The 8,506-nt window shown below is 47.0% G+C and overlaps 1 non-coding gene across 1 annotated transcript; it reads left to right on the forward strand.

Annotated features, from left to right (window-relative positions):
* Nucleotides 1-260: 260 nt before the first annotated feature.
* Trnas-gcu (transfer RNA serine (anticodon GCU)) lies at nucleotides 261-342 on the forward strand. The gene has a single exon. It is a non-coding gene; the product is annotated as a tRNA-Ser (tRNA).
* Nucleotides 343-8,506: the final 8,164 nt, after the last annotated feature.

The raw sequence follows: 8,506 nt of genomic DNA on the forward strand, positions 1-8,506 counted from the left end.
CTCAGAGGACGATGCGGTGCTAGATACATTTATTGTTGTTGTGGTATAAAATAAAACCACATTAAGAATGTACTAAAACAGTAAATCAAAATAAATAAATCACTAAATAATAATTCCCACAAAAGATCTCCCCTTCCCATCCCTGATTCCTTGGTTCTTTGACGGACGAGAGGGACACTGTGACCAGGCCTCGGGTTACGACTCCTGATCGCTCTGCCTTCCCCGCCCTCCCTCACGTTCTATAATAAAAAGAAATTAAAAAAAAGGTGGCCGAGTGGTTAAGGCGTTGGACTGCTAATCCAATGTGCTCTGCACGCGTGGGTTCGAATCCCATCCTCGTCGAGGAATTTTACATAAAGCACCCGTTTGCGGTCACTCCTTCTCCATGCGAAACGCCACTCAGTAGTAATAACGAAGCGTGTACGTGGCAGAGATCGTGTGTATGAAATACGAGACAAAACTGCCTACCAGATGGAAGCGCACAACATTCCATTGCTTATGCCCTTCGAATTAAACATCATTTCGAGATCTATAAACCAATCAAATTTCGGTTCCAGCAAAGAGTATGTTGGTATTTGCGAACGACGAGTTCTTATTTATACACTCCTGGAAATTGAAATAAGAACACCGTGAATTCATTGTCCCAGGAAGGGGAAACTTTATTGACACATTCCTGGGGTCAGATACATCACATGATCACACTGACAGAACCACAGGCACATAGACACAGGCAACAGAGCGTGCACAATGTCGGCACTAGTACAGTGTATATCCACCTTTCGCAGCAATGCAGGCTGCTATTCTCCCATGGAGACGATCGTAGAGATGCTGGATGTAGTGCTGTGGAACGGCTTGCCATGCCATTTCCACCTGGCGCCTCAGTTGGACCAGCGTTCGTGCTGGACGTGCAGACCGCGTGAGACGACGCTTCATCCAGTCCCAAACATGCTCAATGGGGGACAGATCCGGAGATCTTGCTGGCCAGGGTAGTTGACTTACACCTTCTAGAGCACGTTGGGTGGCACGGGATACATGCGGACGTGCATTGTCCTGTTGGAACAGCAAGTTCCCTAGCCGGTCTAGGAATGGTAGAACGATGGGTTCGATGACGGTTTGGATGTACCGTGCACTATTCAGTGTCCCCTCGACGATCACCAGTGGTGTACGGCCAGTGTAGGAGATCGCTCCCCACACCATGATGCCGGGTGTTGGCACTGTGTGCCTCGGTCGTATGCAGTCCTGATTGTGGCGCTCACCTGCACGGCGCCAAACACGCATACGACCATCATTGGCACCAAGGCAGAAGCGATTCTCATCGCTGAAGACGACACGTCTCCATTCGTCCCTCCATTCACGCCTGTCGCGACACCACTGGAGGCGGGCTGCACGATGTTGGGGCGTGAGCGGAAGACGGCCTAACGGTGTGCGGGACCGTAGCCCAGCTTCATGGAGACGGTTGCGAATGGTCCTCGCCGATACCCCAGGAGCAACAGTGTCCCTAATTTGCTGGGAAGTGGCGGTGCGGTCCCCTACGGCACTGCGTAGGATCCTACGGTCTTGGCGTGCATCCGTGCGTCGCTGCGGTCCGGTCCCAGGTCGACGGGCACGTGCACCTTCCGCCGACCACTGGCGACAACATCGATGTACTGTGGAGACCTCACGCCCCACGTGTTGAGCAATTCGGCGGTACGTCCACCCGGCCTCCCGCATGCCCACTATACGCCCTCGCTCAAAGTCCGTCAACTGCACATACGGTTCACGTCCACGCTGTCGCGGCATGCTACCAGTGTTAAAGACTGCGATGGAGCTCCGTATGCCACGGCAAACTGGCTGACACTGACGGCGGCGGTGCACAAATGCTGCGCAGCTAGTGCCATTCGACGGCCAACACCGCGGTTCCTGGTGTGTCCGCTGTGCCGTGCGTGTGATCATTGCTTGTACAGCCCTCTCGCAGTGTCCGGAGCAAGTATGGTGGGTCTGACACACCGGTGTCAATGTGTTCTTTTTTCCATTTCCAGGAGTGTATTTACGTGCATACCTGTCGCAGTCATATTAACGTATCGCGCCTATAATAATCCATCTGTAGCACGCAAACAGCGGGACAATCTTCGGCTAGGAGGAACGTCAAAACGTTGCAAGCAATATCAGTGTAGCGTATCGAGCTGTACGTTTCGTTGCAGTAAGTCGTGGAAAAGAATGCACAACACATTTCTCATTTGCATTAGACGACACTGCATGTCGATACAATGCTTATTCCTGCAGTAAATAAGTGGGCCGGTGATTTCGGCCCGATCGGATATCGACGTGGACGGATGCTGTCATCAAATGATTCGCGAGTGGGAGCTTTGTCGGTTGCACTGCAGCTGGCATTAGACGTTAACACCGGCCCAGTACAATGTTTTGAATGCGTTTTCGAATCGACGAATGTCTTCTTTCCGCAAGCACTCGCCAAAGACACAGTTGTAGTTCCAGCAGACGAGGTGGCCGACTGCGCTGCCAGCGACTTACGCTACGTCTGCCCGCGGCCAAGTCCTGACCCCAAACCCTAACGTGAACAGGGAGAACCATCCACCCCGAGAAGAAGCCCAGATGGCCACTACTGACACAACAGAAGCTAGACCACCCGAACCTAAGGAAATCGTGACAACTGTAACGGTTTCAACACAATAGACACCGAAAGATATTGGGTGCCACAGCAAATTCTTCGATTCCTCCGCCGTTGAGAATGACATGCAAGAACCATTCCGGAATGAGCAACCTCATAGTGAACCGAATTCTCTATTGACACCATCATCCACCAATAGCATGGTCGACAATTTGGCTCGAAACACCACCCGCTTAGAAGATATGAAGAATGCTGAGGAAGACAACATCAGACTGCAGCCGGTGAAACCTAAACGGCAAACACGAAAACAGAGCCCTGAAGAGATTCAAGAACTGGAAAAAAACTCTCCCGTACCAAAAAAATCCTTAAAACAGATCGAAGCGAAAAGCAAGGCGTGGCAGACATCGGAAAACCAGACATCCCCAACCCGAATGAGGATGTACACATGAACCTCGCCCCTCGAATTGAAGAACCAATGGACAATGTTGACCGCTGTGGACCTGATACAGGGACAGCATGGTCTGACGACACTGAATGAGCTCAGCTGGACTATCGAATGACGCAGGCGTATAAAATCGCCACGCTCAATGTAAACAGAATAGTTTCGGAAGTAAAGTTACAATCTGTGAAGGACTACTTATATGCCGCCGACATTGACATAGCGATGTTACAAGAGGTAGTTACGACCAAAATAGCGGATGTGTACGGATATGAGGCGATCTTAAACATAGGCAATGAATGTGGAACGGGAATATTGTTCAAACACGGCATACCATGTACAGCAAAAGAAATACTTGAATCTGTACGAGGCATCACTGCACAAATATATGATCTGCTTCTTGTTAATATATATGCTCCCTCTGCATCCAGCGGAAAAAGAGCAAGGGGCAACCTGTTCCGGGACGAAATTGTCCCATTAATAACGGATCCTCGACTGCACATAATTTTGGGTGGAGATTTTAACTGCGTATTGCGTCCGGAAGATCAAGTCCCAAACTTCAACTTTTGTGAGGAGCTGTTGATATTAATTAACGGACTAGATATGATAGATGCTTGGTGCCATCTTCGCCCGCACACCAGAGGGTACACGTACGTATCCAGTACATCGGCAAGCAGACTAGACAGGCTGCATGTAACGAAATGTTTTACTCATAATGTAACTGACTGCGAAATTTGGCCTCTTAACTTCTCGGATCACTGCGCATTTCATATAACCGCGCAGCACACTGAACAAAAAACATTTCTGGTAAGGGGCGTATGGCAGCTAAACGTGTCACTTTTGGAGGACGCAGTACTGCAACAGGAGATCCATGATACATGGCAGCGTTGTCTTCGGACGCAATCCAGATATCCAACACGCATCATGTGGTGGCTACAGTCTGCGAAACCACAGATAACAAAATGCATCGCACGATATGGTCGCATGAAAGCGTACTGGCGAAAACGCACCTTGGAGTATCACTTTCTTTGCCTCCGCGAACTATATGATGACCCCATGGGATTAGTAGAAAACAGCTCTAGAATAAAACGCACTAAAGCAAGAATAACGGCGTTGGTACGACAATCACTAGAGGGGAAAAATTTCGATCACGTCCTCCGATTGAACTGACGCAGGAGAATACGTCCGTATATCACGTGATTCGGGGAGCCAAGACAGGTAAACAAAAGTTAATCCACACTCTCGGTGATGAACAGGGGAACGAATTCGATCAACAAGTCACAGTAAAAAACCACGTGATGCAACATTATACAGAGTTTTACGCCGCGTCGGCGACTGATGCGACGGCAAGTGAGCCGCTTTTATCCAACATTCAATCCACGGTCCATCCGACTGACAACGCCGACCTTGTAGCCCACATAACTGAGGAAGAAGTATGTGCCATAATCAAAGATTCGCCTACAAAGAAATCTGCTGGTTTAGATGGCCTACCCATAGAATTTTATGCTTGTTTTTGGCACATCATAGGACCGGAATTCACCAAAATGTGCAATGAATTATTGGGAGACGTGCAGATGCCATCTCAGTTTACCGAAGGACTGATTGTCCTAATTCCCAAAAAACCACGTAGTACTACGCTGAAGGATTTTCGACCACTAACACTGCTCAATTCCGACTATAAAATCTTCACCCGCCTCATCAACTGTAGACTGAAGACGGTACTGCCGAAAGTACTTGGCCCTTATCAAATGAGTGCTGTCCCAGGGAGATCAATATCGACTGCATTATGTGAGTATAGGGACATAATATATTTGTCGTGGCTATGTAAATGCAATGTTGGTCTCATGTTTTTAGACTTCGATAAGGCTTTTGACCGCATCAGCCACCACCTTCTACTAACTGTAATGCAACGGATGGGATTCAGTGCTCATTTTATTCAGAACATACGCAAATGTATAGTCGGAACTTCCTCTCGAATCAAAATTAATGGTCAGCTAAGTTCAACAGTCCCGATCAAGCAATCTGTGAGACAAGGCTGCCCCCTTTCTATGGCACTATACGCAATCGCCGTAGAACCGTTACTGTTACCCCTACATCACAGGTTACAAGGTCTGCAGGTGTTGGTACAAAAACCGTGTGTCACGCTTATGCTGATGACATCAGTGTAGTAGTTAACACGCACTCAGAAATAGAAGTCGTTCAACAAATAAGCCACGCTTACGCCACTTCTTCCGGAGCCAAACTCAATGAACACAAATCGAAAATTTTACCTGTCGGACCCCATATGGAGACAATTCAAAGAACATGGCTACAAAGGACAGAGAAGACGAACCACTTAGATATGATTCTAATGGCCAACCCAAGAGAGATGACAGTAGCCAACTGGGACCATAAACTAAATATATTCAGGGCTACTCTCCGTGAACACAAAACCAGAACGCTCAATCGGATACAGAGAGCTCTCTTGATTAACAGCTATGCGCTAAGCAAAATATATCACATCGCAGCAGTGTTACCAGAACCCCAGGATACAGCACGAAAGCTTTTAGCTGCAGCGTATTGGTTCATATGGAGCGGAAACATCTTTAAAGTCACCATGCCAACCATAGTGTTAACCCGCGCCGCTGGTGGTTTGGGCGTCAAAGACATCAAGAACCAATGCACTGCCATATATATGGACCGAATCCGCAAAATACTGCAGACACCCCATCCGACAATTACAAAAACGTTATTCAGCAGGTTAGCCCCAACGAGCAAAAAGGCCCCAGTCGATGTTGGTCGAATCAGCGCTCAACTCGATCACGTCCGGACTTACTACCTGGAAATGAGCTATATTCAAGATACTTCACAGCTGCTTAACACCAGAAGGACCTATTACCACCTCACGAGAGACCATAGGCAAAACCCAATGGAAACGAAATATCCAGCGGTCAACTGGAGTAACGTCTGGAAAAACAATAACAATCCCATCCTCCACTCCAAAGTAGTATCCACATGGTATGACATTGTAAACGAGAAGGTTCCCACAGGTGAAAAGCTGCACAATATCAAAATGAAGCAGAGTCCATACTGCGATCATTGCCATACGGTAGATACCTTGGCACATATTCTCATTTGCCGAGACCAGTACCACATATGGAACTGGACTAGAAAAAAAGTTTTGTTTCAAAATTTCTTACTTCACACTTTGCCATAATGAAGCAGCAATTTTTGGTTGATGCACAACATTACAGAGAGTCGATACTAATTTTGATTCATTATAATTAAGTTGGCATTTATTTATTTTTGTAGAACGGCAATCAAAGTGTCTCAGGAAAAATAATTTTGACAGAAGCTGTAACAGAAAACAAATCAGAAGTGCTTGCTTGATTTCGTGTTCTTCTGTTTTACGGGTATTGGAAAGTTTGTCACGGAAAGACAATTTATTCTGTTTCTTTATATATTATTTTTTAAAAAATTTAAAAAATAAAAAAAAAACAAAAATAAAAAAAATAAGATGAAAAGAGTTTAGGTTAAGTTAGGGTGAAAGTGGCGGTGGCAACAGATTTTTTTTATGTTAGATAGGATTTTGGGGGTGATATGGGTGATAGGGGCCAACGCCTGAAGTGGAAGAGGTCTAGGAAAAAAAAAGTGATAGACGACGGTGCTGTCGACCCCAGTTACAATCTTGGTCATGGCTATGTTTCAGTTGAATACCTCTATGTGCCTTTCTGCGTAATTCAAGGTATACTTTTATACATTTGGTACGCATCCAAATTGATATCTGATAGAGCTCTATATATAAAAAAAATAAAATAAAAAAAAATGTGCTCCTAACGCGTGGTTTCGAATCTTATCCTAGTCGAAGAATTTTACGTAAAGCACCCGTTTGCGGTCACTCCTTCTCCATGGGCAACGCCACTCACCAGTAACAACGAAGCGTGTACGTGGCAGATAGCGTGTGTATGAAATACGAGACAAAACTGCCTACCATATGAAAGCGCACAACATTCCATAGCGTATGCCCTTCGAATTAAACATCATTTCGAGATCTATAAACCAATCAAATTTCGGCTCCAGCGAAGAGTATGTTGGTATTTGCGAACGACGAGTTCTTATTTATAATTAAGTGTATACCTGTCGCAGTCATTTTAACGTATCGATCCTATAATAACACATCTGCAGTTGTTTGTTTTGCGTCGGGCCGCCATATTCAGAAGCGATTTGGCAGGGCCTACTGGAGAGACTTGACTTTGCAGACATCCGTCGCTAGTGGCCGCCCAAACACCAAGCTCCATCGCAGACTGCAGGACAATCTTGCGCTAGGAGGAACGTCAAAACCTTGAAAGCAATATCAGTGTAGCGTATCGAGATGTACGTTTCGTTGCAGTAAGCTGTAGAAAAGAATGTACAGCACATTTCTCATTTGCAGTAGACGACACTGCAAAAAAATGGTTCAAATGGCTCTGAGCACTATGGGACTTAACAGCTATGGTCATCAGTCCCCTAGAACTTAGAACTACTTAAACCTAACTAACCTAAGGACAGCACACAACAACCGCGGGACTGCTACGGTCGCAGGTTCGAATCCTGCCTCGGGCATGGGTGTGTGTGATGTCCTTAGGTTAGTTAGGTTTAAGTAGTTCTAAGTTCTAGGGGACTTATGACCTAAGATGTTGAGTCCCATAGTGCTCAGAGCCATTTGAACAGCACACAACACCCAGTCATCACGAGGCAGAGAAAATCCCTGACCCCGCCGAGAACCGAACCCGGGACCCCGTGCTCGGGAAGCGAGAACGCCACCGCGAGACCACGAGCTGTGGACAGACGACGCTGCATGTCGATACAATGCTTATTCCTGCAGTAAATCAGTGGGCCGGTGATTTTGCCCCGATCGGATATCGACGTTGACGGATGCTCTCATTAAATGATTCGCGTGTGGGAGCTTGGTCGGCTGCACTGCAGCTGGGCATTAGACGTTAACAACGGCCCAGTACAATGTTTTGAATGCGTTTTCGAATCGGCAAATGTCTTCTTTCCGCAAGCACTCGCCAAAGACACAGCTGTAGTTGCAGCAGACGAGGTGGCCGAGTGGGAAGGAGGCATTCTGCTGCCGCCGGGCGTGGCGAGCGGACGTGCGGAGCGGCTGTTGCGGTGCTTACATCGTCGCTGCGAGCGGCCGGCGTTGTGTGGTGAGTGCGCGCTTTCTGCGTTAGTCATAGTCCACGAGCACATTTCTAGAATGACATAATGGAACAGACAACGCGACGCGACACTTTGAAGTTGATTTTCGACCCGAACTACGCCCGACCGAAATCTTACGAAGTTAAGGCATTTATCGAAGAAACTTTTCAGATCAAAGTGGATGAATTGGTTGGAATTCACCTGTCGATTGTCAGTCCGACTGTGTTCCTTAAGTTATCCAGTTCTGACAAGTGCGACCAAATTGTAGAAGCATGTGGGGGGGTGGCAAAATTCAAACA

This window comes from Schistocerca nitens, chromosome 2, assembly GCF_023898315.1.
Source record: "Schistocerca nitens isolate TAMUIC-IGC-003100 chromosome 2, iqSchNite1.1, whole genome shotgun sequence".
NCBI classification, from domain to species: Eukaryota; Metazoa; Arthropoda; class Insecta; order Orthoptera; family Acrididae; genus Schistocerca; species Schistocerca nitens.